The sequence below is a fragment of the Peromyscus californicus genome, unplaced genomic scaffold, assembly GCF_007827085.1.
Source record: "Peromyscus californicus insignis strain IS unplaced genomic scaffold, ASM782708v3 Scaffold_4__1_contigs__length_199733344, whole genome shotgun sequence".
NCBI classification, from domain to species: domain Eukaryota; kingdom Metazoa; phylum Chordata; class Mammalia; order Rodentia; family Cricetidae; genus Peromyscus; species Peromyscus californicus.
The window spans coordinates 189,885,273-189,901,563 of NW_026294562.1; the positions used below are offsets into that span (position 1 = coordinate 189,885,273).

Below are 16,291 nucleotides of genomic sequence, written 5' to 3' on the forward strand. Positions count from 1 at the left end.
TTTTTCACTTCAAAGCTATTTTCAAAATGTCTTAACCTACCCTGAAGTCACTTTAAGACTTCGTTTCAGCTATGATGCACTCTGAAACCTGTGAACACATCTCCCATCATTGAGATTAACAGAATTTAAGTAGCTGTGTTACTGGGACTCAATTGTTTTTCTTAATCATTAACCTAAGCCACAGTCCACATGACTCCTCAAGAGAAACTCATGTGTTCTAGCTGTGTGACACTTCCTTGTTTTAGTTTATATCCTCTGCAACCATTGCTTTATCAGAGGCACTTTATTCTACCTTTACCTATGCTACCTATGTTTTTCCACTTAAAAAACCTCTATCATAATGTCTTACTATGTTTATTAAAAACCCTCAATCATCAAAATCCTATTTAAACTAACACTATTGTTGCATAAAATCATTGCTTCAGTTATGTAGTACAACTTAGGAGGAAATCATCTTCATAATAATCTACAGGCAAAAATGCCCAGTAGAATGGGATATTTCCAAGAGATGATCACACTGTATTAAGGGCAGTGGGGATCCCCCAGCACCCATTCACACCACGCCAGATACAGGACAAAAACGGCAGTGACAGACATGCAAAGACACAGCAGTAGCAAGAAACATTCTGGTGTCGAGGCTCTTGAGGCCTTGCCTATCCGAGACTCACCCATCCGGGGTTTGTTTTCTGATGGATTGATCCCCTGAAGTCGATTGCCATCTGCTGTTCCTCTGACATGGCCACCAGCAAGGAGCAAATGCTCTTAGCTGATGAGCCACCTCTCCAGGATTGATGCACCACATTTTTCAGTATCCATTGATCTATTGATCAGTATCCAGGCTGGTGCAATCTCATTGATATTGTGATAGATACGCAGGTATTTCTTCATAGAATCATCTTCAAGAATGAGACATACAAAGACAACAATAATGAAATATATATATTATATATATATGATACATATATATGTATAAATATATATATATATGATACATTTTTATTTATGGTGAGAAGTTTGGAAACCTGAGGCTACTTAAGGGTCTCTATCATTACAGTTTCTTATGTAGTCATCAAAAGTGTGACTGATCTCACTATAAATATACATCAATGTAAAAAAAAAATCCTTCCAGAAATTTATCAGTGGAGGAAACAATAAGTGAAACGATAGTGAGATAGTGATACAATTTGAGATACTAAAAATTAATACACATTTAAATGTCTTCTTCCTGAGTATACTGATGAGATGAAATTTGTCTGTTTCAGGTGAAAAGAACATGGTTCCTGAGAACTTGCCAATGGGGATTTTGTTCTTTTCTCAAACAGCTGTTGGGATTCTTGGCAACTGGTCAATTCTTCTTCCTTATACCACATCTGTATTCACTGGGAAAAGTCTGATGCCCAAAGACCAGATTTTAAGGCATCTGACTTTAGCCAATTCCTTGGTCATTATCTCAAGGGTAATTCCTCACATAATGGTACAGCTGGGCTTGCGATATCTCCTGGGTGACCTTTTATGTAAACTCACTCTCTACAGTAATCGAGTGGCCCGGGCCATTTCCCTGCACTGCACCTGCCTCTTGAGTTGCTTCCAAGCAATCACAATCAGCCCCAGCAACTCCAGGTGGATGAAACTTAAAGACTCAGTCTCAAAGTACATGGTTCTGTCCTGCTCACTCAGCTGGCTTATACATCCTCTTCTAAACAGCAAAACAACTATAGGTGTAATTGGTCCTCATAATAACAATAACGTTACTAAGAAAATCAAGTTGGGGTACTGCTCAGCATTTGTTTTTGACCATACTGTAACTTTACTAAACCTGTCATTGCTTTGTTTCACTGATGGTCTGTATTTATGTCTCATGATCTGGGCCAGTGTCTTCATGGTAAGCATCCTCTGTAGGCACAAGACTCAGTTACAGCACATCCACAGTGCACAACATACCCTCAGAGTCTCACCTGAAGACAGAGCCACAAAAACCATCTTGACCCTTGTCTGTACCTTTGTCCTCTCCTACTCAATGTCCTTCATATTAGTTATCTATACTGTGGCATTTGACAATCCAAGGCTGTGGATGATCAACATATTTACATTCCTAGACACATGCTTCCCCACATTTTGCCCTTTTATCCTCATCCGTAATGACAAATCAGCTCCCAAGAATCATTTTCCCTGCTGTAGGAGAAGGTAATTTAACATGGTGATTTGTGTGTTATAATAAAATCAAATATTCTCTCATCATTTATTGAATTTAGCCTCACACATGACCAGGTGTTATTAAACAAGTCAGTGATTCTGTAAATTAAGCATTGACAGTTGTTCCAGCTATGTAATGCTGGCTAAACAGTTCCATGACATTAAGATTTCTCTCTGTTTTCATTCCAAAAATCTATGAAATTAGGAATCATCATGTACTGAAGAGTATCTTTGCTTCAAGATATCCAATCAGCTGTTGAGGTATGAATTTCTCTGCAGGCACAGGCTGGTCTCTTGTCCCACAGCTTCAACTGAATGAGAGACCAGGAAGGCAAAGAATAATCCAAGATTTCTGGCATATTGAGAATAACATATTTGTGTGACCAGCTACGGTGGTCATGTTTTAATTTATTCATGTTTTGGCTTCACGGATGTTCTGCATCTGATCTTATGATGTGGGTTTGTGGCGCCACTTCCAGGTTCCCCTCTGGGAAGAAGAGTCAAGTGACGCCTATTTGCTATGCCCATTGTTTCCTTGACTTCTGACAGAAGCCAGAGACTTCCCTAGGCATCCCAATCCTGCTGTGCACCATTGTCACCTCCTATTCAGTTGCTTGTTTCCTAGTATTCCCTATGGCAGCCTATAACAACCCAAGGCTATGGAGATAACCTCTACATTTTTACTATGTCTCCATGCTGTCTCATTCTACTCATCAGTGTTTGTCAACTTCATCTCCACATTCGATTTTCCCTGCATTAGAAAATATATTTTTATCTGTGTCCCAAATTCTGTTGATTCTTGTTCATTAATATATTCATATGTTCTTTTATTCTTCATGCAATTCTTAGCCTCATTGTGGACCAGATAGTATTAGGTAATGTGATAGTTAATGTTGATAGTCCACTTGACAGGATCTAGAGTCCCAGGAAACAAACATCTGGATACATCTTTGAAGGAGTTTCTAAGCTGGGTTAACAGAGGTACAGGACCCAATCTAATCCTGCACAGCCATCAATCCTCTGATTAGATTCCTGGGCTGAATAAACTAGGGAAAGCAAGTTGAGAACTGGCATGCATCTCTCTTTGCTATCTGTCTAAAGATACCATGTGATCAGCTGCCTCATCCTCCTGATTCCATGATTCCATGATTCCTTCCCACAATGGACTGTGTCCTCAAACTGCAAACTGAAATAATCCCCTCCCCCCTTAAGTTGTTTTTGTCATTTTTTTGTCAGAATAATGAGAAAATAAACTAAGACAAGTAATTCAATAGCATCCTGAATTAATAGTGAGAAAAATCATATGGACCATCATAGAGGCTACATCATAAATGGAGTAAAGCTCTGGAGATATTTTTTTCTCTTCACATTGCTGTGCCATGAGTGTTACAATGCCTGGTGGCAGATAATGGTAAATAATACAAGTTGTGGGAGGCTCTCGACTCAGGCTGATCCTCCAGGGCTTTCAATATTATGTGGCATGGGGTAATCATTTTTCTAACTTAGGTGATAAGACATGCTTAGGATATCAACATTGCATATTGCCAGTGACCATTTCAGAGGAGCAGCAGGTGGCAAGTGAGCTTCGGGTGTTTGGCCCACCAGGAAGTAAAGCTCTGATGGGTGAATCTCAGCTAGGCAAGGCCCCAAGGGCTTCAGCTCTGGGATCCCCACTGCCTTTAATGTAGAGTGATTATCTCATGGAAATATCCCATTCTGCTGGGCATTTTAACCTGTGGAATATTATGAAGATGATTTCCTCTTAAGCTGTACTGTTTAAATGAAGTAATGACTTTATACACTAATAGTGTTAGTTTAAATAGAATTTTGATGAGTAAGGGTTTTAACAGATGCAGAAAGGGATTGTGATAGAGGTTAGTTTAGTGGGGAAATTAATACAGATAAAGGTAGGATACTGTGTTGCCTCTGTCCCTAGTAGAGCAGGGGCTGCAGAAGGTAGAAAATAGGAACAAGGCAGTGTCACACAGCTAGGATTAATGTGTTTCTCTTGAGAAGCCATACAGACTGTGGCTTAGGTTAATGATTAAGAAAAACAATTGAGTCCCAGAGGCTAGGCTAGTTCAAGTTCTTTAAATCTTAATATTGGGAGATGTGTTCACAGGTGTCGATGTGCATAATAGCTAAAACAAAGCTTTAAATAGTGACTCGAGGTTAGGTTAAGATGTTTTTGTTAATGGCTTTGGGATAAAACACCTTAGGAAACAATTTAAAGTTTAGAAAGACACACTTTTAATCGCTGAGCAAGGGATTCATTGAGATCAGGGAACAAAAACAAGGACAGCCTGGCTGTCATTGCCAGGATGGGTAAGTGATCAAAGGTGATGATTAATTCTTTGTACCCATTTCTGCCCTCAGCTTCCTGATATGATTTAATAAAAAAAGAACTGTTGATGAATGGGTATGCACCCTGAGGACTTAAAGTCCAAATGACTGATTTTCATATATAAAAGTTGAGATTTGTGATCCTTTAAGATTTTTTTATATGATTACTTTTTGAGATAAGTAATAAAATTATCTATCCTTTTTTTTATAACCACAAAATTCAGCCTGCCGATAAAAGAACTGGCTGAGAAAATACCTTGCTTGCTTTCACTTTGTTAATCTATAACAAGTTGCTTGGACGTGAACGCATGTGGGTTCTTGGGGATAATTGGCTTTTCATACGTAATACATAAAATGTTTAATCATGTAAGGAAAATGAGAAACATGTTGCTTTTCATCTCTATTCATTACAATTATTCACTTGAAAATTAGATTGTAATCACATTGTAATTTGCTTATTGCTTGAAAGATTTTACTGGAATATATAAGACATAAAAGAAAAATAAAGATGATAGAGAGACCCTAAAGGTGCGTGTGTGTGTGTGTGTGTGTGTGTGTGTGTGTGTGTGTGTGTGTGTGTGTGTGTTTCCCTTTTTCACTGGCTCAGAGAATTAAGTTTTCCCCCACTCTTCATGCCCAGAGAATTAAGTTTAACTCCCTCAGATAGAAAAGTTAATTGAGTGATTAGTCCGCAGACTCCGTGGCTCCCCTCCAATTCCTGAGCTGCTAAAGACTGGTCTTACAACAGCAGTATATACATGAGAAATAGGTACATAACCTTGAGAAGACAAAAACCTATTTCTCGTCCTCCGAAATAAAGGAAGTAAGAATTTAAATAAGCACCATTCTCATTGAAATCAATAGTAACAAACAATTTTACCCAATATAAAAAAAGAAAGATTTATGCAGTTCTCATCTAATCATATTTAAGACTATTGAATTACTTTTTCCTTTTTCCACTTCTCCTTTTCAATAATTTATATGTTTCTGAGGAAAACTGAACCATATATTTGTGTCTGAATAGTTGGATTATATGAAAGAATGGGATGGGTTATTGAGATTAATAGGTTCCATGATTTCACAGATAGTAGAAATCTATATAAGGTATCATTTAGAGAAGAATTTAGTGGAAATTTGAGAACTATCTATCATAGTCTTGTAAAACAATAATTCTACCACTCTCTCAAGCTAAGAGAGAAGAATTGCTGTGATTCTGAGGCCAGACTGGACACAATGGTAAGTTTAAGGCTAGCCTGGGCTACCATGTGAGACCCAAGCAACTAAAAACATTTTAAAAAAAAACCCACAACCACCACTGACAACAACATAATCTTTGAGAACTAATAATCAAAAGTTGTACTAGTTCAAAAAAAATAGAACTTGGAATTGCCATTGCTCGTGGTTGGCCTCCAGAACATGACAGAGAAGTCAGGCTGTATTGACCTGGAAGCTTCATTCCCACTGGCTAACTTTCACAGTGCAGGGGAATTCTAGTTACACTAACGGAGAAGAAAAGTAATCATTTTGTGTGTGCATTTTCTGCTTTTGACACATTGGTAGTGGAGCTATACAATTTTACACTTATTTTACTTTATTGGCGTATGTTATTGTCAGTCCATATCAGTGTTGTAGGACTGTTTTGAGTTCTTCAACACTGTGAACAAGCCATTCTTGATACCTATTTCTTTCAAATGTTTTAATGAAAAATTTTTTACCCATTGTATGGATGTCTCACCAAAAAAAAAGTAAGTATTTTTTGGATGAGCATGCAAAATAGCTGGCTTCGTACATATGTATTATTATGTTTTGTTTTCTTCCTGTTCCTGCCCTCCAGTGTCCCTCACTCTCAGCATGGCCCCTTTCTTCCCACTGTTAGTCCCCAATTTTGCTTTTTCCTCATGGCATCCTCTTTATTTCCCACCAACAAGAAGATCTCCCTTCTCATGATCCTCTCTCTCTCTCTCTCTCTCTCTCTCTCTCTCTCTCTCTCTCTCTCTCTCTCTCTCTCTCTCTCTCTCTCTCTCTCTCTCTCTCTCTCTCTCTCTCTCTCTCACTCTCTCTCCCTGAGATCCCTTTCCCTCTTCTTCCCTCCACCCCTCACACACACACACTCTTTTCTCCCCCTCGCCATCTTCTCTCTCTCTCTCTCTCTCTCTCTCTCTCTCTCTCTCTCTCTCTCTCTCTCACACACACACACACACACACACACACACACACACACACACACACACACACACACACATTCTCTCCTCCACACACTTACTTCAAATCTTTCTTTGTCTAGTTTAGCAAATATTTTAAAACTAAAACTACATTCTGAGCTTGTATAATTTTATTCAAATGGGAAGGTGTCTAGGAGACACAGCGCAGCTCTAGAGGCAGGATCAGAAGCAGAGAAAGAACATCTGTAGGTGAGAAGAGAGGGTAGAAGGCTGTGTGGCTGTATTCAAACCTACAGAGAAGTAATCATTAATTGTACCCAGCTATGACACTGTGCAGAATAACAATGACTGACCTAGACATACTCACTGATGTAATAGTGATGAAACATCATAGGAATAACCAACTACTTTCTGATTGGATTTTATTCCTGCTTCAAAGGCTGAAATCCATTCCTGGCACCATTATTGGGCCAAGAACCCAATACCAAGACAGGCCATATGCCCTAACAGAAAATCTATTCCTTTACCTCCATTAAATGAACAGAGTATTTAACTAACTCCACACCCTTGCTATGTCCATAGAATAGTGCATCTCTCAATCCCCATCAGATCAGCTTCTATTCGCAACAGATGATGATTAACTCAGAGACCAATAACTGTCCAGGTGCAGAGAATAAGAGACTACATAATAATGCTTATTTCTAAACATTTCTCTATCATATCCCCTCCACAAAAGACTCAGGAATCATTGCAGAAAAGAGCTTGGAAAAACTTAAGAGCTAGAGGTGGTGGATACGGAAAGTGTCTTCTGAGCACAGCAGGGAAGCTGTACATGTGAACTAACAGTGGTTGTGACAGCATGCACAAGATCTGGGCAGGTCCAAGCCAGAACAAATCCCATTATACAAAATGAAGATGGGCACTAAATTCAACCGTAGCTATGGAGCTATTGGCAATTGTTAGTTGTTGAGATAAGAAGAGGCACAGTTTTCTCTAAGACCTTAGTCCCTGATGATCAGGTCACACCCCTGAAAGATCATGCATGCAAGAATATTTGGTCGGGGACACAACTAGTCCCCAGGAACCTCTACCCATTGCTACCCAAGTTGCCAGTAAGCAGGGAAGACTCCTGTGGGCAGGCTCCCTAACCAAAACCCCCCATCAGGCGCTGCAATCTACAAGACTAATGCCCTACCCCAAACCTACCCATCCCCCTGAGGCCCCAGTGGCTCCTGAGACACAGAAACTGCCAGCTCTCTTTGGTCCAAGAGAAGCCTCCTGAGACACAGAATCTTCCAGCTGTCATTGCACCAATAGCTCTCAACTGGACCAAAAGTGGCTTCCTGAGACACAGAATCCACCAGCTCTGATTGGACCAAGAGCCCTGATAGGACCAAGAGCGGCTCCCTGAGACACAGAATCCACCAGCTCCAATCAGACCAAGAGCAGCTCCCTGAGACACAGAACCCACCACCTCCAATCAGACCAAGACCTAAGATTGGACCCAGAGTGGCCCCCTGAGACACAGAAACAGCAAGCACACATTGGACCAAGACCAGGTGCAGACACAGGCACCTCTTGCACCTATTGGAAAAAGAGATGGGTAGATGCCAATGCAAAAATACATACAACAACATAAAGAGCAATATGGAACCACCAGAACCAAGTGATTCTACAACAGCAAGACCTGAACATCACAACATAGAAGATGCAAAAGAAAGTGATTTAAAAATACCTTTATGAAGATGATAGAGGCCTTTAAAGAGGAAATGAAAAATTCCCTTAAAGAAATTGAGGAAAAGACAAACAAAAAATTGAAAGAAATCAATAAATCCTTTAAAGAAAGCCAAGAAAACCATGAAAAAGCAATCAAACATGTGAAGAAAACAGTTCAAGACCTGAAAATTTACATAGAAACAATGCAGAAGGCACAAACCAAGGGAATGCTACAAATAGAAAATATTAGTAAATGAACAGGAAACCCAGATGAAAGCATAACCAACAGAATACAAGAGATGGAAAAAAGAATCTCTGGCATAGAAGATATAATAGAGGAAATAGATTCATCAATTGAAAAACAACAAAGTCAAAAATGTCATAAAACAAACCATTCAGGAAATCTGGGACAACATGAAAAGGCCAACCCTAAGAATAATAGGGATAGAAGAAGAATACCAATGCAAAGGCATAGAAAATATATTCAAAAGATAATGGAAGAAAACTTTGCCAACTTAAAGAAGGAAATACCTATGAAGATACAAGAAGCTTATAGAACATCAAATAGACTAGATCTCCCAAAAAGTCCCCTTGCCACATAATAATTAAAAAACTAAACATACAGAATAAAGAAATAATATTAAGAGCAGCAAAGGAAAAAAGCCAAGTGACTTTTAAAGGCAGACCCATCAGAATATCACCCAACTTCTCAATGGAGACTCTGAAATCCAGAAGATCCTGGACAAATGTAATGCAGACACTAAGAGATCATGGATGCCAGCCAAGACTACTATACCCAGAAAAACTTTCAATCACCAAAGATGGAATGAACAAGGCATTCCAAGACAAAAGCAGATTTAAACAATACCTAGCTACAAATCGAGCCCTATAGAAACCACTAGAAGGAAAATTCCAACCCAAGGAAGTCAGATACACCCATAAAAACACTGCCAATAAGCAGGTAGTTGAAATTCTAGAACCACCTTTCTGTCCTTCCCAGATGCATGGCACAAAATATCTGAAATTTCAAGGATACCAATACCCTTCTGGGTGTGTCTGTTCTACCTTTTAATTGCAATACGTAATTAACATAGAGTCTGCCAGGTAGAGACTGGCATGCATTCAGGTGTGGTTCCTTGTGCTGCTCTTACAGAAGGAATTTTCTTTCCTTGGAAAAGTAATCATAGTTCTTTTTTTCTTTTTTCCTTACTTAATTTTCTTTTGGGTTTCAACTCAGTATCTCTTAAGGGCAACAGATTTTTTGGAGTTCTAAACAGAGTAAGGAAGTCTTCGTTGGTTGATCTTTTCACTGGAATTCCTTTTTGTTTCATTTGAAATATTGACTACATTTCATTGCATTTGTAAGCTTCATTGTGTTGGTAAGCTTCCAATTCCTTAGATGAATAAATCTGGGAATCCTGAGGGAAAAAAAAACAAAACACTGCCAATAGATAATCACACACCAACAAATACAAAAGAAGGGAAACACACAACACTACCACCAAAAGATAACAGGAATTAAGGATCACTGGTCATTAATATCCCTTAATATCAATGGACTCAATTCACCTATAAAAAGACACAGGCTAACAGAATGGATATGAAATTGGGGTCCATCCTTCTGCTGCATACAAGAAACAAACCTCAACTTCAAAGACAGACACTACCTCAGAGTAAAAGGCTGGGAAAAGACTTTCCAATCAAATGGACTCAAGAAGCAAGCTGGTGTAGCTATCCTAATATCTAACAAAATAGACTTCAAACTAAAATCAATAAAAAGATATCAGAAAGACTATTACATATTAATCACAGGAAAAATCCTCCAAGATGAAGTCTCAATTCTGAACATTTATGTCCAAATACAAGGGCACCCACATTTGTAAAAGAAACATTACTAAAGCTTAAATTACACATCAAACCCCACACATTAATATTGGGAGAATTCAACACCCCACTCTCACCAATGGATAGATCTGCCAGACATAAACTTAACAGAGAAGGAAGGGATCTAATAGAAATTATGACTCAAATGGACTTAATAGATATCTACAGAACATTCCACCCTAACATGGAAGAATATACCTTCTTTCTGAGCACCCCATGGAGCCTTCTCTAAAATCGATCACATGCTTGGTCACAAAGCAAATCTCAACATACAAAAAAAAAAATTGAGAATAACCTCCTGTATTTTTTCAGACCACCATGGCTTAAAGTTAGATTTCAACAACAACAAAAATTACAGAAAGCATACAATCTCATGGAAGCTGAAAAATTCTCAACTGAATCATGAATGGGTCAAGGAATAAATAAAGAAATTAAAGACTTTCTAGAATTCATTGAAAATGAATGTACTACATACCCAAACTTATGGGACACTATGAAAACAGTGCTAAGAGGAAAATTCATAGCACTAAATGCCCACAAAAGAAGGTGGGGAATCTCACACTAGCAACTTAACACCACACCTAAAAGCTCTAGAACAAAAAGAAGCAAATTCATCCAGGACAAATAGATGCCAAGAAATAATCAAATTGAGGGCTGAAATCAATAAAATAGAAACAAAGAGAACAATACAAAGAATCAATGAAACAAAGAGTTGGTTCTTTGAGAAAATCAACAAGATAGACAAGCCCTTATCCAAACTAACCAAAAGGCAGAGAGAGGACATCCAAATTAACATAATCAGAAATGAAAAGGGAGACATAACAACTGACAACAAGAAAATCCAGAGAATCATCAGGTCAAAAAACCTGTACTCCACAAAATTGGAAAATCTAAAAGAAATGGACAGTTTTCTGTATAGGTACCACATACCAAAACTAAATTAAGACCCTATAAACAATTTAAATAGACTTATAACACCTAAGGAAATAGAAACAGTAATTAAAAGTCTCCCAACCAAAAAGAAGCCCAAGACCAGATGGTTTCAGTGCAGAATTCTACCAGAATTTCAAAGAAGAGCTAATACCAATACTCTTCTAATTGTTCCACACAATAGAAAAGGAAGGCACATAACCAAACTCTTTTTATGAGGTTACACCTACTCTGATACTCAAAGATGCAACAAAAAAGAGAATTACAGACCAATCTCTCTCATGAACACTGATGCAAAAATACTCAATAAAATATTGGCAAACAGACTCCAAGTACACATGAAAAAATTATCCACCATGACCAAGTAGGCTTCATCACAGAGATGCAAGGATTGTTCAACATAATAAAAATCTGTCAACATAGTACACCATATAAATAAACCGAAAGAAAAAAACCACATGACCATATCACTAGATGCTGAAAAAGCCTTCAACAAAATCCAACACCCCTTCATGATAAAGGTCTTCAAGAGATCAGAAATATAAGCAACATACTTAAACAAAATAAAGGTAATTTACAGCAAGCCGACAGCCAACATCAAATTAAATGGAGAGAAACTCAAAGTGATTCCACTAAAATCAGGAACAAGACAAGGCTGTCCACTCTCCCCATATCTATTAAATACAGTACTCAAATTCCTAGCCAGAGCAATAAGACAACAAAAGAAGATCAAGGGGATACAAATTGGAAAGGAAGAATTCAAACTTTCACTATTTGCAGACAATATGATAGTGTACATAAGCGACCCCAAAAATTCTACCAGGGAGTTCCTATAGCTGATAAATACCTTTAGTAATGTGACAAGATATAAGATTAATCCCCCCCAAATCAGTAGCTCTCCTATGTACTAATGATAAACAGACTGAGAAAGAAATCAGAGAAACATCACCCTTTATAATAGCCACAAGTAATATAAAATACCTTGGGGTAACTCTAACAAAGCAAGTGAAAGACCTGTATGACAAGAACTTTAAGTATCTGAAGAAAGAAATCGAAGAAGATATCAGAAAATGGAAAGATCTCCCATGCTCATGGATAGATAAGACTAACATAGTAAAAATGGCAATCTTACCAAAAGCAATCTACAGATTCAATGCAATCCCCATCAAAATCCCAACACAATTCTTCCCAGATGGGAAAGAATAATACTCAACTTCACGTGGAAAAAACAAATAAAACCCAGGATAGCTAAAACAATCCTGTACAATAAAGCCACCTCTGGAGGCATCACCATACCTGACTTTAAGCTCTAGTTGTCTTAAGGCAGCATATTAGTTACTTTTCAGTTCCTGTGATAAAATATCATGACAATGCAATTTAGAGGAGAAAAATGTTTATTTTGTCTTTAGGTCCAGAGTAGCTGAGTCTGTAGCAAGTCTTTCTCTCTTCCTCCTGCCAGCTCCCAAATAACCAAATAGAGAATTCTTATTATCAATGCTCAACTGATAGCTTAGGCTTGTTTCTAATTCGCTCTTATAACTTAAATTAACCAATTTCTATTAATTTACTTGCTGCAACAGCTCATACCTTCTTACCTCATCTGCTACATGCCATGCTTCCTCTGCATCCAGCTTGCAATTCTGCCTTCTTCAATGATTGATCTAGTACTATTCTTCAGCTAAAGGAGCATAGCAGTAAAATGACTCCTAATGACATACTGCTATACCCATAGATCAGTGCATTACTCAGTCCTCATCAGCAAAGCTTCTTGCAGTCAGTACATAGGAACTAACATAGAGACCCATAACTGGCTCAAGCTTCATGGATCTATGTAAAAGAGGAGAAAAAAAAGATTGTTAGACTTAGAGGGGATAAATGACTCCTAAGAAACAGTGTCTTCCAGACACAATAGAACTGAAGCACATATGAACTTATTCACAGAGAACTAGCTTGCACAGTTCTGAACCAAATGAAGTTATAACACTGAGAGGAGCAAGTGGACATGGGCTCCCATCCCTAAACAAGTAGCTATCTATACCTGATACCTTCTGGCAAAAGAAAAATCAGTTTCCTCTCATGGAGTCTGTCTTAGTCAGAGTTCAATTGCTGTGATGAGACACCACAACCACAGTAACTCTTATAAAAGAAAGCATTTACAGTTTCAGAGTTTTAGTTAATTATCATCTTGGTGGGAAGTATGGCAGCATTCAGGCAGATGTGGTGCTGGAGAAGTAACTGAGAGTTCTACATCTGGATCTGCAGGCAGCAAGAAGAGAGAGACTCTGGGCTTGGAATGGACTTTTGAAACCTCAAAGCCCAACTCCAGTGATGTGCTTCCTCCAACAAGGCCACACTTTCTAATCCTTTCACATAATGTCACTCCCTGCTGACCAAGTATTCAAATCTATGAGCCTATGGTGGCCACTCTCCTTCAAACCATCACAGAGTCTCACTGTATATATTAATCACACTTCAGGGCAGGCTTCACATCCAGGAGTTGTTGGCCAACACAAAATAAACTCACCAGTATTTTTGTAATTTTTTTTTAAATTATTTTGTTTTGTTTGGGCATCTCTTGTCTTATTGGTATATTTTGGATGTTTATTTTGATTTCCATTTTTGTGGAATTTTGTGTGTGTGTGTGTTTTTCTTATTTGTTATGCTTTGTTTTTTGTATTTTAATAAACACACAGAGAAAAGGTGTGTAAGGTTTGGAGGATATGGGAGGAATTATGGGAAGAAAAAAACATGATCAAAATGTACTGTATGAAAAAAAGATACAAAAAACCATATTTCCTAGCTAACACACACACACACACACACACACACACACACACACACACACACACACACACACCAAGATTTCCAAAAGGGAGAAAATGTTTGGTATTTTAGGCATCATTATGTGTTTTAACTAGTAACTTAACAAGTATTTGGGGAAATGGAAACATTTATTACCTTCAAATAGGTTTATCTTGAATACTGTTGGGGATCTCCCCTGGAGCTGCCCTTTCCAGACCCTGCCCAAAGAAAGCCCACCAAGCAGCAGCTCCTCTTCTGGAGGATATTTAAAGCGCCCTCCTCAGGAGCAGCTTTGTGGTTTCCCCTCATGGTTTCCTCTCTTCCCCTGTGACCACCCAGGAATGCTCTTCCCATTAAAACCTGTACTTTAATTCAGCATGATCTGATTTACTGAATCAGCGAAGTAGCCACATATCAGGGTGTGGCAACCTTTCAAATATTTAACAAAGTCCTAGGCAGTAATTCTTAACAATCAAATAGATAGCCTACTTTAATAAAACGTAAAAAGATCTTCAAAACGCCTGATGAAGTAACTAATTCATAATAAAGAGTACATCAAATAAGAAATGTGTGTTAAATTAAATAGTAACATAAAATGTTAAAATTTTTATAGAGTTTAATCAAACCTAAAGATAAAAACTAAAATGATTCCCTACTCTTTTCATTCTCTCACTTTGTTTCCTTACATTTGTCTATCATATCATTTTGAGCAGCATTTTTTGTTTTAACTCTCATGCATATATTCATATATTAAAAAGTGTCTTTTTATTGGCCAGACAGTGGTGGCACACACCTTTAATCCCAGCACTCAGGAGGCAGAGGCAGGTGGATCTCTGTGAATATGAGGCCAGCCTGGTCTACAAAGCAAGTTCCAGGACAGTAAGAGCTGTTATACTGAGAAACCCTGTCTCAAGAACAAGCAAACAAACAAACAAAAAGTGTCCTTATCACACAAACCAGTCCTAAAATTCCTTTCATCCCTACAGCCCAAACTCTCAGTTTGGCCTGAGTACAGATACCTTAGGGGAACTCCTGAGGCTGTTAAAGATTATCAAATGAAGCTATGTCTGTGTTCGCTTGACAGCATTCCTAGGGATATGTATTGAGACCCATCTTCAAGAATTATTGATGGGTTGCCCTATCTGTCTTTTCACTGATCCATCCTGCTGAACATGGTTTCTGTGCTGCTTTGCTTCTATTATTCTGAGAATAATCCTAACCAAGGAGGTGAAAGACCTCTAAAAGTCACATTTCAAATTTCTAAAGAATAAGGTATAGAAAGACACTAGAAGATTAGAAAACCTTCGGTGGTCATGAATTGGTAGAAAAATATTGTGAAAATGACCCTACTACCAAAATAAAGTTACAGGCTCAATGTAATCCTAATAAAAATCTCCACACTATTCACAGAAACAGGAAAAAAAATCCAGAATTCATATGGAACCACAAAAGTTCATGAGTTACCAAGGTAATCCTGAGCAAAAAGAATGATGCTAGAGGGATTACCATTAAAGACGTAAATCTTTTTTTCTTTCTTTTTTTATTATTAAGAAATTTCTGTTCATTTTACATACCAACCACAGATGCCCCTCTCCTCCCTCCCCCTGCACCACCCCCAGCCTTCCTCCCAACCCACTCCCAGTTCCCACCTTCTTCAAAGCAAGGACTCCCATGAGGAGTCAGCAGAGCCTGGTACACTCAGTTGAGGCAGGTCCAAGCCCCTCCTCCTGCACCAAGGCTATGCAAGGTGTCCCACCATAGGTGCTGGGTTCCAAAAAGCCTGCTCATGCACCAGGGATGGATCCTGATCCCACTGCCAGGGGATGCTTAAGCAGGTCAAACTAAACAACTGTCTCGCCTATGCAGAAGGCCTAGTCCAGTCCCATGGAGGCTCCACAGCCATTGGTCCCACTAGTTTGGTTTGGTTTTCTCTGTAGGTTTCCCAACAAGATCTTGATGCCCCTTGCTCATAAAATCCCTCTTCTCTCTCTTCAACTGGACTCCTGGAGCTCAGCCTGGTGCTTGGCTGTGGATCTCTGCATAAAGATGTCTATCTTACAGAGCTATTTTGAAAAGAAAACAAAAAACAGCATGGTACTGTCACAAAAGCAGATCAATGATCAACAAAATAGAAAACCCAAACATGAGAGAAAATTGATGGCAGAATAAAGAGACATGGAGAATGGCAAGTTTGCATCACCACAGGCTGTGCTAACATCTTCATTGAAAGAGTCCTGACCTTTGAGGAGTGTTGAAGCCAA

General features: G+C 38.5%; 1 pseudogene; it reads left to right on the plus strand.

Annotated features, from left to right (window-relative positions):
* Positions 1 to 1,237: 1,237 nt before the first annotated feature.
* On the plus strand, positions 1,238 to 2,188 carry LOC128124538 (vomeronasal type-1 receptor 2-like; annotated as a pseudogene).
* The last annotated feature ends 14,103 nt before the right edge of the window (positions 2,189 to 16,291 follow it).